This window comes from Chelonia mydas, chromosome 14 (genome assembly GCF_015237465.2).
Source record: "Chelonia mydas isolate rCheMyd1 chromosome 14, rCheMyd1.pri.v2, whole genome shotgun sequence".
Classification (NCBI taxonomy): Eukaryota; Metazoa; Chordata; order Testudines; family Cheloniidae; genus Chelonia; species Chelonia mydas.
The window spans coordinates 37454673-37475157 of record NC_051254.2 but is presented as its reverse complement, the minus strand read 5'-3'; the positions used below and the strand labels follow the sequence as shown (position 1 = coordinate 37475157).

At 56.7% G+C, this 20485-nt stretch overlaps 2 protein-coding genes and 1 long non-coding RNA gene across 3 annotated transcripts in view; 2 read left to right on the top strand and 1 right to left on the bottom strand.

The window, feature by feature from the left end:
• The window catches only part of LOC102936186 (butyrophilin-like protein 2), a 1677894-nt gene that overhangs the window by 259993 nt on the left and 1397416 nt on the right, over window positions 1–20485 (top strand).
• LOC114020220 (butyrophilin subfamily 1 member A1) overlaps window positions 1–20485 on the bottom strand; it is a 1361724-nt gene that overhangs the window by 168068 nt on the left and 1173171 nt on the right.
• Window positions 10819–15526, top strand: LOC119567742. Its single transcript, XR_005227737.2, has 2 exons — window positions 10819–10956; window positions 12783–15526. It is a non-coding gene; the product is annotated as an uncharacterized LOC119567742 (long non-coding RNA).

The following is a 20485-nucleotide window of genomic DNA, read 5'->3' as shown; positions in this document are numbered from 1 at the left end:
TTTGCACCTACTTACTGTAAATGAACCATTACAAACAATTTGTCTTGTTTGTTCCACTTTAATGTCCCAGCTGCAGTTGCTGGGGGCAGCGTCATGGGATTTGCTTCCCAACTTGGTTGTGTCCCTGCAACCCCCACAGGGAATATCGCACCTCCTGGAAGAGACTTAAGTGAGCTGTAGCTCACGAAAGCTTATGCTCAAATAAATTGGTTAGTCTCTAAGGTGCCACAAGTCCTCCTTTTCTTTTTGTGGATTTTACTGTGTGATGTGTCACTAACCAGCCTGTGCTCGATCTCTGTCCTGTGCACACCCGTGTCAATCAGGAATTGCTCAGCTGTGCTCTGCGGAGAGGTGACTGGTTGCACAGGGGACAAGCCATGAAGGGACTCGGGTGGTGCAATGCTGAGCGTCACAGTGAGTAATGTTTAGGCAGCGAGACAATCACAGGAACAGCAGCACTGTGACCCTCAGAGCTGAGTCAGGGGCCTGAACTCCCTAGACAATCCATGGGCAACACAGGCACCTTTGCATGCTATTTACAAAAGCCAGCTCAGTAGGCGGGGAGCCATGTAAGCTGGCCCATGGGAGATGCCGACAAGGGGGGAAGGGGTGTCCAAAACCACAACCATCTCACAGATAGGTGCCTAAATCTGGGCTGCTGAGGGGTGTCTGTCTCTGCTTGGCAACCCACAAACAGGAACCCACCCCCTGACGTCCGGGGCCTCCAGTCGCGGCTGCTGCCAGTGCCTGGTAGTCCTGGCAGCGGCTGGGAGCCCTGGTCCCTTTGAAATCGCCCCAGCAGGCTCCAGGGCTCCTAGGCACACGTGCTGGGTGGGTGCAGTGGAACAGTAGGGGAAGGAGAAGCCCCGGAGACCAGCAGCAGCTGCACTGGGCAGGAGAGAAGAAGCCCATGACCCCGGCAGAAGATGTGGGGCTGAAGCCCCGACCCCCTTGTTTGTGTAGCTGGTTTGAGCCCCTCTCTCCCTGTGTGCCCTGCAGGGAGCTCGCTCTCACGCTCAGGCTGTGGAGAATTTCAGTCCAAATCTACTCACCTTGGTATCTCCATTTCCCCCATCACCACACAGCCATGAAGGGATTCAGCCTAGGAGGCAGAGTCAGCATTAGCCCCATTTGGGAGATGGGATCTAGGACACCCAGAGGTGAAGTGACTTTCCCAAGACTAAGCAGGGAGTCAGTGGCAGAGCAGAGAACCAAACCCAGAACACCTGAGCCTCAGGCCTGTGTCTTAACCACTGGGCCACCCTTTCCACCCGAGGAGGGGGAACCTCCTCTGAGGGCACTAGACAGAGCCACCAGGAGGTGGGGAGCAGAGAGAGATGAGAAAAAGGACATGGGTGGGAAGCAAGAAGGGGGAAACATCAGGAACGGGAGCAAGGACTTAGAGAAGAAACAAGAGAGAGGGAAAGGGGCAGGGAGAGCGATAGGAAGGGAGAGGAGAAAAGAAGGGAGAGGGGAAAGACTCCCCACTGCTTGTGCCTCCCATCCACCTTCTTCCCACGGCCATCAGTGTCCCTCAGGTCCCAAACACGCCCTACGCAGGGGTAAAGCACAGAGTGAACACGGTGTCTTTACTCAGGGGTGTTAGTGAAGACAGCGTGTAGCTGAGTACAATGATTTTAATATGCTGTAATTCATGGGAATGTAATGCTGTAGTTCATTACTATTTTAATAATGATGGCATTGTCAGGATACTAACGATTGACACACGTTCAATAACTAGAATATGAACAAAGTGTATAAATATGCTGAAAATTGTCAGTTTTGGGGGGAGGCTGAGCTCCCCCCAAACACACACACCTCACCCTTCAGGCAGGAGGGGCAGAAAGGAGTGAGCAGTGGGTGGAGGCACTTGGGGGAGGGGACGTAGGGGGAGGGGGCAGAGCGGGGGCAGGAAGAGGTGGAGTGGGGCGAAGTGGGGGCTTGGCCTTGCGGAAGGGGGTGGAGCCAGAATGGGGCACCCACCGGCAAAACCAAAAGTCAGCACCTATGGCGCGTGGGGTGGTACCAGCGGTGGTGGCAAAGGCAGCCAGGTGGGCATGTGGAAGCCCTGGCTGTGCCGGAAGAGCGCCCCCCGCAGGGCAGCCAGCAGCTCGCTGGGCACCATCCAGCACAGACGCAGCACCGCCCAAATGCCCGGCGGACGGAGTCCACGTGGGCGCGGCTTGTGCATGTGGGCACCAGCGGGGGCCCTTTGACTGTTCTGCCCTGGGGCCCGGAATTGCTTTGGCAGGGCCGGGGGGACTGTGCTCATGTCCTGCTTGGGGCCCACAGCCTCGCTCCGTGTGCGTTCCCATCGCTTGCCCTCTCTGTCCATTTCCCTTTCTGTTCACTGGGCTGTTTAAGATCAATGATGACACCCGTTTAGAGGGTTTCCCTTGGGTAACTGACAGAGATTTACTGTCTGAATTCTCACTGGCACAGCACTGCCAACCCCAGGCATTTAAAAATCTTTAGTCAGGCCAGCCCCTGAAATCATGAGATTTAATAATAATAAATAGTAAATGGCATTCTCTTATTTGCCTTTTGGTTTCTCAGAGCTTCAGATTGCACTCAGGGCCCCCACATGCGGGGGGGAGAGTACAGTTTACTGTGGCTGGGAGACCATGGGGGGCCCAGTCCAGGCTGCAACCCCCTGACCATGTGTGGGAGGGGGCCCAACTTACAAGTTTGTACTGGGCCCGAAAAAATTACTTCCTTTGTTTAGAAGTTGCAGTACAGCAGTGAGAGGGCAGGGGAGCTGGGGTGGGGGGGACACCCAGGCTGTGTGGGGGAGGGGCAGGCGGAGGCTGCAGCAGGGTTTGCAGGAGTTGGGGGGATTGGCACAGCTGGGCTGGAGATGCGGGGGGTGGCTCCACCAGGCTGGTGGGGGTAGGGGAGTGCAACCGACTATCCTGTGCTAATTATTGGTCAGTTTTTGGGCCTCTGGGGTGCACCAGCCCGGAATGGGGTATATTGGGGGTCTGCTCCAGGAGTGTAACGGCTGTACCTCAGGTCGGCCCTGTGCTGCATGCTTTTTATTATTATTATTTATTATTAAAAGCTCAGCTCTGTGTGTGTTAGGTCAGTTCAGAGTGGGGATGCTTTATAAATATGAAAGCAGGAAATCTGTTCCCCCAGGCCCCACAGGGAATATCATGCCGTAGGAGGAGAGTTTGGGGTGTACTGGGATGTGACACTCTCCAGCCTGTGCTCTGTCTCTGTCCTGTGCACACCCGTGTCAATCAGGAATTGCTCAGCTGTGCTCTGTGGAGGGGTGACTGGTTGCACAGAGGGCTGTGGGGGGGGGAGGGGTCTCCCAAGCTCTGCCCCCTCTCACAGACAGGTGCCTAAACCGGGGCGGCAGGGGGGCGTCTGTCTCCGGTTAGCCACCCACAGATGGGAACCCAGCGTCTGATGTCCAGTGGCTCAGGCGCCAAAGGTGTCTTGCTGGAATGAGGCTGGCACCTGCCTTGCTCCACACACAGTGAGTGCGGGGCGGGGGGGGGGGGGCAGGGAGAGGAGGGAGGTGGTTTTGGGGATGTCACCTGCCTTATAACTTTTACCTGCAGGATTAGAGCCCTGAGCTGGCATGTGGGAGACCCAGGTTCAATCCCTTTGTCCAGCATTGCTCAGGAACATGAGGACCAACCTCAGGGCAGGTACAAATCAGGGCACAAACCCCACACTGGTTGTGAGTTCCGTATTTAGATTTCACCTCTCAAGTGTGAACCCCTCAGGCACTAGAGCAGCCTGAACATGGAGTCACAGACAGTCCCCTTGGGTCCTCTGGTCTATCTTGCTGCTTTTCTGCCTCCTCCCCTGCTGCATCTCCCTGCTCCCGCTGCCGGGGCTGCCTCATTCCCAGCAGCAGAGTCGGGGCAGCTCCTGGCCACAGATATCTCTGGTTCAAGCCACCAGCTGCTCTATCCTGGCCACAGAGAACGGTGGAAGACATGGAACAGCAGACAGCCTCTCCCTAGCCCAGGGAGAACCATTAATGGAAACCTCCCCACCCCAAGGCAAAGGGAGCGGGAGGTGGCAGCACTGGAGGGAGAGACTCTCCCTAATCCAGAAACAGGGAGAAGCATCCAGGAAAGAGCCCCCTTCAGCCGAAGGGAAAGCCCCGAGGGGGAGCCCTCTCCCTTCATGTTTCTGAATTTAAAATTTCACATATGTAGAAATATTCACCAGCACCCACCTGGTCAGAGTTAAGGGTGTTTGCATGCTGGGCAGTGAGAAGGTTTCTGTTTACTGGTGTGTGTATCCCAGACTGCAGTAAGGGGAACCCAAGCTTCTGATCCCCAGCATCCCCAAATAATTCAAGCATCTGGGACCGGAACAGAGCCCATGCACTGCTCCAATTGTGGGGTCCTTTGGCACATTCTTGGGGGACTCTCTATCCTGCTACCTGAGCTGTGAAACCCGCTGCCTAACCCCCTGGAGTAGAGCTGACCCTCCAGACTCCCGCATGCCGAAACACACCATCTCCCAGAACGCCACGCCAAGGTGAGAGCCTGCTGGTTTCAGTTGAATTCTCTCTGGAGGCGCGCAGTGCTTGTGAAGCATTTGGCTCTGTCTACACTAGACAGTTCAGAGCGCTGCCTGGGGAGCCCTCCCGCAGCCGTGCTTTGATCTGCCTGTGTGGTCACCCGGAAGCGCTGGGGAAAGAGCTCTCCCAGTGCTCCTGGTAAACCAGGTCAACGAGGGGAGTAGCGCTGGGAGCTTGGAGTTCAACAGAAAACCAGAAAGCATTGAACACACACACAGACTCTTTGCACATGTCCAACACATTATTGCTCTTTCACTTAACCAGATAAGAGAGAGTTCAGATCATGTAGCATGAAACAACCAGCCTAACTGCAGTGCCCATCACTAGCTCACGCTTCCCTTGAGAGTCCTGGGGGCGATCTGGGCTCAGGAAAAGCAGGCAGGCACACTAGCCTCATGAGGCTGCTGCATGCTGGGAGATTTTGCTCTCTCCTTTTGAGTTGGAGACAAAGAGCGGGATCCAGGAAGGGACTCAGGTATTGCAAAGCTGAATGTCGCTGAATCTAAATCGCAGCTGCCTAGAAAATCACTGGAATGACCCTGAGCCACAAAGCCTGAGTTATGGGGAGATGTAAGTGCCTTAGAATGGGATCCACAAAAGCCAGCATGCTAGGCAGGGAGCTGCCTAAGGTAGCCAATGGGAGATGCTGAGCAGAGGGGTATTGTATAGTCTTCACTATTTTTGAAGTGGAGGCCACTTTGGCAAAAAACCTTCAATGTGAGAGCCACATCAACTCTCACATTTGTTAGCCGATGGCCAAGGATGTTTGGTGAGGTGCCAGCTATGCCCGTTTTATACCATCCATGACTTTAACTGCTAGGACGCACTGTCCCTTCGCGGCGGGCAGCCCGGGCTAGGCTGACGGGTGCCCCAAGGTCCTAAACACCCGTGACTTTAACTGCTAGAGCTCAGAGCTCCTTCGCAGCGGGCAGTCAGGATTGACTGACAGGTGCCCCAAGAGTTTGCCGGCACAACTCAACGCTAGGCTCTTAGTACTCTCACCTCATGGCCAGGCTTTATAGCCAAAACGGCTGAGGTTCTTTAATTGTGTTGGCTGCTTTACAGTAAACCAGAGAAACAAGTCAGGCTTATGCACAAATGGTTACCGAAATTTATTAAACTAGATTCTAATCATGTGGTTACAAAATTGCTAGTGCCTACTTATTTAAATGTAGAGATGTTACACACACAAACAAGTTACAAAACTGAAGCCATAATCCCAAAGAAAGAAAACAAAGTATAGAGCTCTATTTCAAAATATGTGTACACTAAAGATAGGAGATCAGGTGTGGGTGCTTCTTACCCTCCTTGCATCTCTCGATTCCAGCGGTGCCAAGCCAGGATCGGTCACTCAATTCCGCGGAAAGACGAATAAGGGACAAGGCTTAGGGACCCTCTTAGCTGCAGAAGCCTTGGGAGGCTGTCACTTATCTGACCAGCAGATAGATAGTGAAAAGCACTCAAAAATCATGGTGCTGTAGGTCCCATACTTATACCTCTGTACTCCTTTATTCTCTTTCTCCTTTCTTATGCCAAATTGGGGCTGGTCTGTCTGGGTGACGCCAGCTCTCACAAGAGTAGTTTACACTTGCAAGGGAGAGAAACAATAAGTTTCGACTACCAGACATTCCTTTTATTAGGGTAAATATTTTCCTACCTGGGATGTTGGGGTGTGTGCATCACGCTATTTAGTAGGGGCTAAGAGCCATGTCTGTCACAGCTCCTCTGCCTGCTGTGAGCCTAACCGTTGTATATGTTCCCAGAGGCACATTGTAGCAGCACACCTGTGCTTCTCACAGCTTCAAAGGCTGTGCTGGAATTTATGTTAAGTGCCCTGTTGTTTTGGCTCCCGTGTGTTCCCAGCAATGCTGGTCTGAGTGGGGGGGCTGTCTGTCTGGCTACACGAGTGAATGATTGTACAGCCATTAAACAGAGCTCAGAGGGGAGCCTTCTTGTACCAGAGCCCCTTGACCAGCTTCGGAGCTTGCTTCCTGAGGGCGGCGCTCCCAGCATCTGGGTGCAGTCAGAGGCGGCCTCTGGGGTGTGAGCCTGGAGACAGAGTGGGGACAGACACGTGCCATCTGACTTGGCTGACGGTGGAGCAGAGCAGCGGGCACCAGGGGAGAGGGAAGTTTGATGGCTCCATACCCGGCGGGAGGGGTTATTTGTTAAGACTCAGCCCTAATCGATGTCAGGCGGGGGTAGCCAGCGTCAGGGAAGGGGTCCCGGCTTCCAGCCCTGCCCCTCGGCCCTACCACCCGCGCGCCCTCCTGGGCAGGGGGCTCAGAGTAACCCTGGAACAAGCACCACACTCAACAATCACACAAGGCTTTTCTCTAAGCCAGGAGCAGGCCCAGGTCAGGATCTCTAGCCGGGGGCTCACACGCTCCCTCCCCCCGGCATAGCATAGAGCAAAACTGCTCTTCCCTCGCCCCCGCTTCAAGCCTTGGGCTGGGGGGAGGGAACGGGGGTCTCGGCAAAGGAGGGGGAAGGGACTGGGCGGAGCGGGGTTGTTCACATCGCAGCTGGATAAAGTCGCTGCTCGTTTTCGGTTCCTCAACCTCCCAGGGCAGCTCCTGCCACAGCGTCCTGGGGGTGAGTTTCTTGCATTAGTTTCATGATGCAACCCCACGTTTGGCTGTCTCGGTGCTCAGCTGCACTGGGTGGGGGTGTATGGGGGGGGCAGCTTCCCCACTGCTGCCTTGGGGGAGGGGAGGGGGGGCGGGGGTGACGTCTGCAGCCGTGACTGTTGTGTTTACTTTTGCATGGAGGTGGGACAGTGGATTGGGGGCCCTTCGCGTGGCACTGGGCAGGCGGGGCCGGCACGAGTGGGGGGCGGTGCTCCGGGCGTTACGGGCTGGACCCCCCCTACTTGTGAGGGTGGAAAACTGCATGTCATCGCCCCGATGATTGTTTCCCTCTCGGGATGGTCTCCCCATGGAATAACTTTACTCCGGCACCACTGCTCCGGACTGGCTGCTCCCTGTGTGAACGCTTCGTATTCGCATCGGAGCAGCAGCATTGGAATCAACTTTCAAGGGAAGGCAAGCCCTTCCCCCTTCTTCCTCCTCCCCCACTCCCCCCCCCACCCCCCCAACGAGCAACTCCTGGGCTCACTTGACTGCTTTCTTCCTTGCCTCTCCTCTGGACTGGCTGCTGGGGACCGGGAGGGGGCGCTCTCCCCTTGCAGTGAGTGTCAGCACCATGCTAGGGGGCGCTGTGCTTCAGGGAGCGGGGCTGGGGGCTCAGTGGAGGGCACTGTCCCCTGGCAGTCAGCGCTGACCCCAATGCACCAGTGCGGCACTAGGGGGCGCTGTGCTACAAGGAGCGGGATGGGGGCTCAGTAGGGGGCAGTGTCCCTGGGCAGTCAGCGCTGACCCCAGTGCACCAGGGCGGCGCTAGGGGGCGCTGTGCTACAAGGAGCGGGATGGGGGCTCAGTAGGGGGCGCTCTCCCCTGTCAGTCAGTGCTGACCCCAATGCACCAGTGCGGCGCTAGGGGGCGCTGTGCTACAAGGAGCGGGGTGGTGGCTCAGTAGGGGGCACTGTCCCCTGGCAGTCAGCGCTGACCCCAGTGCACCAGTGCAGCACTAGGGGGCGCTGTGCTACAAGGAGTTTGATGGGGGCTCAGTAGGGGGCACTGTCCCCTGGCAGTCAGCGCTGACCCCAATGCACCAGTGCGGCGCTAGGGGGCGCTGTGCTACAAGGAGCGGGATGGGGGCTCAGTAGGGGGCGCTCTCCCGTGGCAGTCAGTGCTGACCCCAATGCACCAGTGCGGCGCTAGGGGGCGCTGTGCTACAAGGAGCGGGATGGGGGCTCAGTAGGGGGCACTGTGCTACAAGGAGTTTGATGGGGGCTCAGTAGGGGGCACTGTCCCCTGGCAGTCAGCACTGACCCCAATGCACCAGTGCGGCGCTAGGGGGCGCTGTGCCACAAGGAGCAGTATTTGCCTCAGCATAACGAGATCGATTTTTAAAGTCAATTTAGTGTAACTGTGGCATCCTCGTGGCCAAGATGGAATCCGCTGTGCAGGCAGCTCCGGCCAAGAACTGGCGCTTCCAGGAACGCAGCCGGGAAACTCCTTGTCACCCCGTGGGCACCTGTTCCACACCCCCTGGAGTAAAGACACCACACATCCAGAGCAGTCCAATGACTACAGGAAAGGGAAATATTTATTTACAGAGGGATGAATGGAGAAAAACAGGGTTATATCCAACTCAAGGCCCCACAGGCCCATGGTACCAGCGGTCTGAAAGGGCAGGCACCGAGCAATGTGTCCACGGAGAGTTCAGGCGATCCGGGCACGGTTCCAGTCCAGAGGTGAGTCCTGGGTGCTCCCAGTCACCTCCGGCGGCAGTGAACTTTCCCCAGACCCCAACAAACCCCTCCCATGCCCTCTTCTGCAGCTCTCTGCAAAGCCGCACAGAGCAACCACCTCCCCACTTAACTAGCTAACAGCCTCCCTCCTTATTCCCAATGCAAGGTCACATGCTTCAGCACTCATGGTCCCACACAGCTCTAGGCAGCAGGGATCCTGGGTCCAGCGCCGGTTTGTCCTTCTCGAGCGATTCCTCCCTGGCAGGGCGCTCCTTCTGGCTCCTGTCCTGGGGTGTCCCCGGTCAGCCGCTCTGTCCCTTCCGGGTTTGGGCAGGTTCTTGGCTGCTTCGCTACGTGAGGGCCTGCTCGCTTGTAGCTCTCTTGTCTGGAGCTCCAGACGCGCACACCCTGTCGCTTCCCCTTTCCCCATCCCAGAACAACCCGCCCTTCCGCTGCCTCAGGACAAGGTTGTAAAAGGGGCCAGACTCTCTGAACCCCAGTGGGGTTACATGAGTTACAGGGGTGCAGCTTAAAGGTGGCACCTTCAGCAGCACCTTCACCCGAGCTCCCCTAGCGCTTCACTGGGGTCAGCGCTGACTGCCAGGGGAGAGCGCCCCCTACTGAGCCACCCCCCCCACTCCTTGTAGCACAGCGCCCCCTAGCGCCGCACTGGTGCATTGGGGTCAGCACTGACTGCCAGGGGACAGTGCCCCCTACTGAGCCCCCAGCCCCGCTCCCTGAAGCACAGCACCCCCTAGCACGGTGCTGACACTCACTGCAAGGGGAGAGCGCCCCCCCTCCCTGTCCCCTGCAGCCAGTACAGAGGAGAGGCAAGGAAGAAAGCAGTCAAGTGAGCCCAGGAGTTGCTCGTTGGGGGGGCGGGGGGGGGAGGAGGAAGAAGGGGGAAGGGCTTGCCTTCCCTTGAAAGTTGATTCCAATGCTGCTGCTCCGATGCGAATGCCAAGCGTTAACACAAGGAGCAGCCAGTCCGGAGCAGTGGTGCCAGAGTAAAGTTATTCCACGGGGAGACCATCCCAAGAGGGAAACAATCATCGGGGCGATGACATGCAGTTTTCCACCCTCACAAGTAGGGGGGGTCCAGCCTGTAACGCCTGGAGCACCGCCCCCCACTCGTGCCGGCCCCGCCTGCCCAGTGCCACGCGAAGGGCCCCCAATCCACTGTCCCAACTCCGTGCAAAAGTAAACACAACAGTCACGGCTGCAGACGTCACCCCCGCCCCCCTCCCCTCCCCCAAGGCAGCAGAGGGGAAGCTGCCCCCCCACCCATACACCCCCACCCAGTGCAGCTGAGCAGCGAGACAGCCAAACATGGGGTTGCATCACGAAACTAATGCAATAAACTCACCCACAGGACGCTGCGGCAGGAGCTGCCCTGGTAGGTTGAGGAACCGAAAACGAGCAGCGACTTTATCCAGCTGCCATGTAAACAACCCCGCTCCGCCCAGTCCCTTCCCCCTCCTTTGCCGAGACCGATGTCAGGTAGGGGTTACCCAGCGTTTGGGAAGGGGTCCCAGCTCCCAACCTTGCGCCTGGGCACAAACGCCAGCCCTGACTCTAGTGGGGGTGAGAGTAACCTGGAAACAGCCCCACACGTCACAATGGCACAATGCTTTTCTTTAACCCAGGCAAGCCGGGAGCAGACCCACTTTAGCAGGGATCTCTAGCAGGGTGCACACATATTCCCTCCCCCCGGCACAGCAGACAGAAAAACAGCTCACCGCACGCCCCTCCTGGCTAGACACGCACAGGCTCTCTGCCCCGTGCCAATGCAATCCCTACACTACCCTACAGGAACATGCCCACACACTAAGCCTGGCTTTCACACAAACAACCCGACTGCTATTTAGGAAGCGAGCGCCTGCACGATGCACCATGTGACTTACAGTAGCCTGTCCGTGGAGTGAACCCAGCCCTGCCAAGAATCACAGCGAGCTCTTCACTGCACGGCTCGAAGCTGGAAGCTGGCAGCCAGCCCCCGAAAAACAGGCAATTCTGACATTGGAAACGCTCCAGTCGGTCTGATTCATGGCTGGTGGTTCTGCTGAGTGAAGGAGCAGTGGCCATGTGGAAGGTCAGTCTCTCAGCTTTGCTGCCCTGAGACTTAATGCGGCAGCCCACGGGGAACCTGGGAATCCAGCCTGTGCCCACTAGTGGCTTGCATAGGTTGTGCTGCGTGGTTGTCGCAAGATGCAGTCACCCTGGGCAGCCATAGGAATTGTGTGCTGCCCCATGCACCTCAATGGGGAGTTAACTCCAGGATCCATAACTTGGGGGGGGCCTCACCAAACCCATCCCAGGACTGATTCTGGCTAGTGGAAGGTGGCAGTCACTGCAAGGGGCCTTCAGTCCCTCCCTGGCTTTTGAAAATTGAGGTCATTGGCAAGGACCAACCCGTCTCCCAACAAGCTGTCATTTGGAAGAGCCTATCACCTGTTCGCTCAGAGCAGCTGTCCCTGCATGTCCTGAACAAGGAGCCCTCAGTGCAGGCTCTACCGGGCCGCATGCATCGGTGGGCGGTTCTCTCTGAATGCAGCAGCCACGGAAATTCCCTGCTGCACCCCAACATCTCCCTCTGCACGGGGTGAGACCTGGGTCTTCTGCACGCTGGCAGGGGTGGGGTGGTGGTGGTGGGGGGCATGTTAAGATTTTGCTTCGAGGGAAGTGAAGTGAAGTCCAGAGAGGTATTGAATCAGGGTGGGGTCCAGTGTCCACCCTTCTCCAACCCCTCTGTCCCTGCGCTGTTCCCAGGGGGAGTCATCCCCACTAGTGCTGGTCCCAGGAGATAGCCTATGGAGGAAGAAGGGGTGCAGAAGACTAACCGGAATAATGTGATTGTTAAGGTCTGGTGTCTGCTTAGCCATGGTGGCTGGGAGCAACATCACTGCACGGGCTGGGTTCTCACGTTTCCCAGGGGCTGCAGCATTAGGGTCCAAGGGGAGAGGCTGAGTTTCCACATGGCCACTGCTCCCTTGCTCATCAGAAGCAGGGATAAAAGTAACTTACAACTCTTACCGGTATGGGGGCCCGGCTCCAGGAACTCTAGAAGGGGGCGGGGCTTTGGGCGGAAGGGCGGGGCCTCAGGCAGAAGGAGCAGGGCTGGGGTCAGCCTCCCCTAGCCAGCTCTTCAGTGCTGCCCAGGCCACGCCGCCTGGCTCTCCGGCAGCACTTTAACCTCAGCTGTGTACGGGCCTGTACCGGCAGCCACTTCTTACCGGTACGCCAAACCGGCTGGTACCGGCCCACTTTCCCCTCTGCTCAGCAGAGCCACCGGCTGTGAGTGGGACCCGCTGGAATGCTAGCAATGCCAGAATCGCCCCTTTCTCCTGGGCTGGCTGCCCCCCACTGTAACCCACTAGACCCCACTCCCCTCCTAGAGCTGGGATAGAACCCAGGAGTCCTGGCAGGGTCTCTGTCTCTAAAGAGTTGGTAACAAAGTAAGAATATACATTCAAATTTTAACCAGTGTCCCTAAAGTGATTTTCCACAAGATGTCAGACCACGTTAGTATTAGAGCTCAGTGGGTCTAATATTTATTTAATATTCTTTCTTTTACATATGAAATTTTTGAGAGGTTAAAGCAGGTAAAATACATGAACAGGTTTGGACAGTCCAAGTTTGTCAGTGCAGGGTGACAGCAGAGATGTGGTATCTGCTCGTTTTCCATAAGTCTTTCAGGGTTACTCAAGATAACTTTGGGGATCTCTGTCTTGCATCTGGAATGTTCCCTGAAAGTGTCCAAACAGCTCAGAGATACAGAACCACTCTCTGGATCCATTCTTATAGCTGTCTTCCCCGGAAAGCAGTGTGGCAAAGCTGTAGCTCACGAAAGCTTATGCTCTCATAAATTTGTAAGTCTCTAAGGGGCCACAAGTACTCCTTTTCTTTTTGCGAATACAGATTAACACGGCTGCTACTCTGAAATCTGGCAAGTGTTCCTGTCAGCTCATTGCTAAGTTATCTGCCAAAACAGGAGAGTTTTCAAGTGCCTAAGTAGCCCCTGGAATCATGGTGAAATTATCCTCCCCGCCACCCCCTGAGTGCACGGTACCCTACCGTGCTCCCCCAGAGGAGCTGCATTAACAGGCAAGTCTGCAAGTTATCTGCATGCCTCTGCCAGTGACCCCCATGCCTCTCCATTTCCTTGGCCACATGTGTCCTGTCCCCATGCTGGCAGCTAATCCAGAAAAAGAGGGAAAGAGCTCACCACTGCGACCACCTGAGGGATGTGTTGGGGTGAGATCAGCTGGTCAAAGCAGGCAATAGGACAGAATCTGAGACTTGAAGCGCCTCGAGTGACCTCTGACCTCTGACCTTTCCAGACCTGCCCTTCAATCAGACACAGCGATTGTAAAGTTGAATGTGATAGTAACTAGACCCATTTTAAACCCTTCACCACACAAGACAAAGCCCTTAGGATTCATCATGAATGATTTATTTCTCCTCCCCTGGATTCCTGCAGCCACCAGCCACCTTGGAGCTTTCCCTCGTCTCTCCCAGGCTGGGCTCACTTGATTGCAGGAGCTCAGCGGAGGGTCCAGCTTTGCTCTTTCGCTTCCATTCTTCACGTCTTTGGGTGGCTGCATTGGCAACTGAGCAGCCTGATGGAAACACTGAGTCCTCTGTCTCGGCAGGCAGGCCCAGCCGCCAAAGCCAAAGACTCCCTGAGAACGGGGGGAGGTTCGCCTGAACTCTCAGGAGTGGAGGCTGGGCCCATAGGGTAGGGTTACCATATTTGAACTTTCAAAAAAGAGGACACTCCGGGGGGTAAGGGGGGAGCTGTAGCTCTGCCCCCTATCTACTCCCTCCCACTTCCTGCCCCCTAACTGCCCCCCACAGTACTCTCAACCCATCCAACCCCCCCTGCTCCTAGTCCCCTGATCGCCCCCTCTCAGGACCCCGCCCTCTATCTAAGCCTTCCTTCTCCCTGTCTCCAGCTGCCCCCACCTGTCCCCTGTCTGCCCCACTCCCTATCCGCACCCCTGCCCCCTGACAGACCCCCGGGTCTCCCACACCTATTCAACCGCTCCCTGTCCCCTGACTGCCCCCGCAGAACCCCCAACCCATCTAACCCCCCTCTGCTCCCTGCCCCTGACTTCCCCCCTGAACCTCCGCCCCATTCAACCCCCCCTGCTCCATCTCCCTTGACTCCCACAACCCCTCTCCATATGCCCACCCCCTGACAGGCTCCCCCCAGAACCCCTGACCCATCCAACCCCTCCTGCTCCCTGTCCCCTGACTGTCCCTTGGGACCCCATGCCCCATCTCCAGCCCCCCGGCCCCTGTACCCTGTTGCTCAGAGCAGTGTGTCTGGGGTGCGGAGGCAGACACAGTGCCGCGCTCCCCCACAGAGCACACAGCTCCCCCCCCGCCCCAGAGTACTGCCTTGGGACGGAAATCCTGGACCTTTTGAGAGTTTTACAAATTCCTCCTGGAGGGCGATTGAAAACCCCAAAAGCCGGACACGTCCGGGAAAATCCGGACGCATGGTAATCCTGCCACAAGGACTCCAGGATCTGCAGCTGCTGCCACCTCTATGGTGAATCCTCCGACTCATCACCAGCCAGCTCTTCCCTATTCTGCCACCCGGCCCCACGGTCTGACCGTGCAGGAGAACAGAAACCCTTTGGGACAGCAGGAGAGTCTACTCAATGCCGCACTCTTTGCATGGCTTCCCGCGGTCACTGGGAAACACGACTACCCTGCCCCAGGAATCTCTCAAGGAGCTGCCGGCGCAGTCACTGGGCACCCACTCGTCATGGTCTCGGGCAGTGGCATTGCAGAGGAAGCTGAGCAGACCGTCCCTTCTGTGACTTCCTGAATTGCTGCCAGGACGGATTCTCCTCTGCGCTGGGAGAGTCCCCGAGGAAAAGCAGCTGTGGTGGGGGAGGGGGCAAGATAAGCTCTCCCCCAGAGCCCTTGACTAGCAGGCAAGCAGGACTCTGGGAGCCAAGGGATCGGTGTGTCTTGCTGGGAGAGCAGAGCTGGAGAGCAGAAAAGGGCACTGGAGGAAGTGTAGAAAAGTCAGTGTCATGGCCGGGTCATGGGCAGCCAGACCTAGTGGTCAGAGGCAGAGTCCACACTCACAAGGCAGGAGTCGAGAGTCAGCTGGGTCAGGACACTGGAAGAGCAGAAGCAAAAGACCAAATTGTGTTCAGCACCTCAAGTCAGATGAGTCACCCCGAGTCTGGGGTGATCATGAAATCAAGCCTGGGGAGTGGGAGCAGGAACAGCCAACACAGGGTCCAGAGGGGGCGGGTGGGAGCCCAGTGCCCAGAAGAGTGGACGGTTCTTACCTCCAGGAGATGCCTGGGATCTTCCATCTAAGCCTCAATGGGACCCCTGTTGCTTTGTCTGACAGGATGAGATGATCTGTCCCCACTGCTCCCTGCGCTGGGCTGGCTGCAGCACACATCTGTGTAAGAGGCTGGGCCAGAGAGATGTTACAGTCAGGGTCCAGGCACCCCAGAAGGAGAACAGAGGGTCTGAAACCAGAAGACGAAGCAATCAAATCAGCGGATTGGACAGAGAAGTTTTCTACCCTACAGGGACATCAAAGAAGGTCTGTGAGGAAAGCTGAGATGTTAGTCTGGAAACTGCTAAGGCAAAGATTGTGACTTGTTAAGATTCAGTTTTAGTCACTACAAAGTGTGTTGTGTTTTCTTTGTCTGTTTGAAATTTGTCTCTTTCTCTTGCTTTTTGTCACTTAAATCTCTTCTTTGTTACTGTGCTTCCCAAACCACCTCAGTGTTGTGTGTTCGAGTGAAGTGTGAGTCTCCAGCCTACCCAACAGGCTGAGCTATGCCCTGTCTCTCTGAAGGTAGCGAATAATTTCTGAGCGGTGCTGGGCCCAGAGTCCAAGGGCAGTTCACCAGACACCTCCTGTGAAGCCCAAAGAGAACAAAGGAGCAGGAGAGATTCAGGCCCCACTGACCCATGGGAACTTCCCACAGAAGAGGCTACGCAGGGCTCCAGACACAGTCAGCAGGATCCCTCCCACAAGCTGGGCCATGTCCTTCCCCTCCCAGCCCCACAGCTTCCTCCCCACCCCAGCCTCAGGAACCCCTCCCATCTCCCTGCTCTCCCCACCCATTCTCCAATACCAGGCTGTTTCCAGAATGGAAGCAGGTGCGTACCAGAGTTCACTCACCGCTAGATGCTGGCCAGGCCTCGTGTCACCGCTTTCTCGCTGGGCTAGCAACCCCGCTGATACTCACTCTTGCAGTTTGTTGGCTGGGAACTCAGCCCCCCAACCAGGTGACTGTCCTTTAGTCCACTCCTTCCTGGGTCGTGCTCCTTGCAAACAAAGTCCAAAAATGTCTTGAACAGAAACAAGGCCTTCCACCCTCGTGGGGAGTTCTTCCTCAGCCTGATTTCGGCTCGGCCTGCCCTTCTTGGGTTTCCATGGTCTTCTATGTCCCCTTCCTTAGGGACGGTGAGAGAACCCAGCCCAACCTTGGACTCCAGGGTTTGGCCCAAGGCCGTCGACTGAACAGCTCGCTCTGCTTCTGTACTTTTGCTGTTGTTTTCCCTTGTTTCCTCTCAGGTGGGGCTCACTTGTTCATCAATTTGGCCTAGCCCCAGGCTAGGCAGCCATAGGCCAAGCCACCCTGTTAGATACCCTCCTCCTTCAAATCCGGTCCAGCCCGGCTGACAGGTTTGCTGAGGGGATGGTGAAACCCCATTGCTGATCAGAAGGAGGCCAGAGTCTGTTCTCTAGGAGCTGGAGGTCCGTTTGTCCTGCTGCGGGAAGTGGAGCTGGAGAGCGGAGATGTTAGGTGAAAGAGACTGCATGATGGAGTTGGAGACTGAGGGATGGGAGCCTCCTCCCAGAAACGCTCCCAGGAGAACAGGTTTGAGGAGTTCTCTGGGGAGCCTCTTGCTAAGAAAAAAACAAGGGTGGAACATTGATGGAGATGTCTCTGTCCCAGGGATGGGGGAAGCTCCCAGCCAGGCAATGCAGCAGGGATCCCATTTCTCCCCCAAGAAACCCATTATGCCCAAAGAAGTCAATGGCTCTTACCTCCATGAGGGAGCAGGGTCTTCCCTCTCAGCCTCTTTGAGAACTACCACTGCTTTGTTTCCTAGGACAAGGGACCTGTCCCCACTGCTCCCTGAGGTGGCTCAGCTTCTGACTGCAGCCATCTGGGAGGCTGTCACACACCCCAGGGCCTAGAAGACATGGGGGGAGGAGGCTCCTCTTCATGTCAGACTCTGAGAGCCCAGAGAAGGGCCAAAGGAAGAATAAAGGGCAGGAGATGAAGCTAGCCCTGAGCCTCTGTCCCATCCTCACCTCCTCAAATGTGGAGCTTCCTGAGCTTCAGTTGGGCAGACAGTCCGTAGCCCTGACACAAAGGTCCTTCTGCGCCATATGGGGCAGGAAGATCTCTGCCTGGGAGCACGGGGAATGGGATGGGGGTAAGATCAAAGAAAGAGGGGAGCGGTATGGGTGTGAGGGAAAGAGCTCCTGCCCCAGCTGAAGGAATTTGGGGGGCCGAGGGAACGACCCGGCTCCACAGAGAGGGGAGAGAATTTCTGTGAGTGCCAGGGGCCTCCATTTCCGCTTCCACTAGCCCCCCATTTACAGTGAGACAGAGCAGTACCTGCAGCAGGGAGCGGGACTTGCTGAACAGGGAGGGGAACCTTGAAGAGCATCAGATGAGCCACAGCCCTTGCAGCGCCTCGGGCATCTGGTGCAAGTGCCGGATGATGTGAAGCTGGCCCATGACCTTGGCTGTGACATCCTCGTGCTGCAGGGGAACGAGAACATGTCAGAGACTGAGACACTCCCCAGGAATCAGGGAGGATGAAGGGCACCTGGAACCAGCACCATCATTTCCACCCAGCAGCTGGTCATGTCTGAGTGGTGGATTCACCCTCCCGACCCCCAGGATGGAGGCTTGCTGTCCTCTCTAGTGACCTCCAGTGCCAACCCCCCCTCCTTGTCGGCTGAGCTCCTGCCACTTCCCCATCAGTGCCCCTGACAGCTGTTCCACCTCCAACCCACCTGGGGACACTGCTCAAGTTCGGAGAACCCTCTCCTCCACCCCTACCTCCATCCCCACTCAGGTAGGGCAAGGAGGGGGCTCTAGCAGAGTGGCGGGGGGGGCAGGAGGGATTCTGGCAGCAGTGAAGTGGGATGGGGAGAGCTTGAGACCTTTCCCCAAGTCACCCCAGTGACAAAAGCTGAAGCCACAGGATGGCAGCCCTGGGGAACGGGACAGGTCAGCAGCCCCTGCCGACTGAATCCTCCCAATCTCTCGAGAGCGGGTCCAGCCCTACCAGCAGCAAGACCAGCTTCCCACGCCCATGTGCCTCAGTCAGTCACCATCACCAGTCAGTCCTTGGCCTCCCAGGCTGCCAGGGATGGGAGCAACTCTCGATGGTGGCTCGGGTGGCATGGACACTAGGCCATGGGGAAATGGGTGCAGCTCTGTGGGGCAGGAAAGGTTCCCAGAGGGCACTTAGGGGACTCTCCTGTCCTTCCCAGGAGTGAGAGCAGAGCACCACATCCTAAGAACAGAAGTCCATGAAGTCCAGAAGTCCCCACTAGGCTCCTTGCCACCAGGCCAGCGAATGGCGAGAGGATGGGAAGGAGGCCCTGGCCCCCACCCCAAGCTCCTGAGTGGATTGCAGCTGCTTACCGTGACCCCCATCAGTTGCTGGGCTTCCCCCAGGAGGGAGTAGACGAGCACCAGCCCAGCCTGGCTGACACGCAGCAGGGGGTCGTGGATGGCCAGCACTGCTGTCTGCAGGAAGGATCTTTTCTGACCGATGGAGAAGAATTTTCCAAAGACCTAAAACCAAGAGGACACGTGGCTCGAGCAGATTGCCCAGAGCCAGCCTCCAAGCCCTGGCGGTACAATGGCGTCTAGTGCCCCAAAGGGCGGGGAAGAGAGCTGCTGTGGCCAAGGCAGTTCATTCCCCAGGAGGCTTTCAGGGTCCCAGGGCTCAGGGAAGCCCCTTTATTAAAAGGTGGCAGATGCTGAGGGACCAAAGCCTCCAGTGGCTCTTTCGGGAAGGCAATTTATGGCAGGGGCCAGGATGGGCTGGAAATGGATCTCTAATGTGCGTGAGCAGGCCCACTCTGCTGTGCAGGGCACAGAGACGACAGGGGACCCTTTGTTGCTTCCAGCAAAGAGATCTCCTGCACCTCAGCGGCTAGAGGAGTGTGTGTGTGTTGTGGGGGGCGAGGGGGTTGGAGCTGACAGACCAAAGGTCTCTTCACCCCAGCTTAGTGATTTCTCTCAGTCGCTGGGAATGGCCTCTGCAGCTCCTTGGTTTCTTCAAGGGGAATCCAGCCTGCAGCCTGACAAGGACAAGGAGACTCATGGCCCAGTCCCCATCCCAGACACTCCTCGGAGACTTTTCTTCCGCTGCAGCAATTCAGCTTGTGGGAGGCGAGACAAGCTCACGCAGTCTCTCTCACAGGGGCAGTCTGTGGAGCAGCTGTTCTGTAGATGCCCTTGTCGATCCAGGAGCCACTCCAAGGCCCTCCTCTGTGATGTTGTGGAAATCACCCTATTTCACCTTTGACTCCAGTCTGGGGGCACTTGTATTACGGTGTGTTCGAAGGTTTGGATATTCTCACCACAGTTGTGAGAACGGGAGGCAGGGGGGGGGTGTCTTTGATTTTCTACTTGTGCAGCAAGTAGCCGCAACTTGGCTCAGTGACAATGTGCTTCTTTGGAACAGTGGCTGAGGTCCAGATACTCTGCCATTCCCTGGCCGGGTCTGGAGATATGAGGGGGGCGAATGTGGTCCATATTGGCTCTGGAGCTCACTATGTCCCCTACCCAGTTCCCAGGTTGGGGCATTCTGCTTCCTGACTGGCAATGGAATTGGGCAAAGCCCACTTCCTTTCTCTGCTTTAGAGGGTGCAGGGAATTAAACAAGGGTCTGATCAAGCAATCGTGACTGACTGACTCAGGGCTCTCCTCTCAGACACTTGGGGATCAGCCAGGAGGTCAAGGAGCAGAGAGACACCCAGAGCCATAATCCTATATTAACTCACCCACCCGGGATCCTCCTTATGCCACGTAGCAATGCAGCCATGTAAGACAGGTAACTAACCGCTTTCATGTTCTCTCCACAGGTACCATTGTGGAGAGTGGACCAGATGATATGTCTGGGGGGAGAAAGCAGAAGGAGACTCCGCTGGTTGGAAGGCATGAGATGCGATGTCCTGAGGTTGGGGGTTCCACGACCACCACTCCCAAGAGGAGAAGGCGGGTGGTGGTGGTCGGGGACTCTCTCCTCCGGGGGACTGAGTCATCTATCTGCCGCCCTGACCGGGAAAACCGAGAAGTCTGCTGCTTGCCAGGGGCTAAGATTCGCGATGTGACGGAGAGACTGCCGAGACTCATCAAGCCCTCGGATCGCTACCCCTTCCTGCTTCTCCACATGGGCACCAATGATACTGCCAAGAATGACCTCGAGCGGATCACTGCGGACTACGTGGCTCTGGGAAGAAGGATAAAGGAGTTGGAGGCGCAAGTGGTGTTCTCGTCCATCCTCCCCGTGGAAGGAAAAGGCCTGGGTAGGGACCGTCGAATCATGGAAGTCAACGAATGGCTACGCAGGTGGTGTCGGAGAGAAGGCTT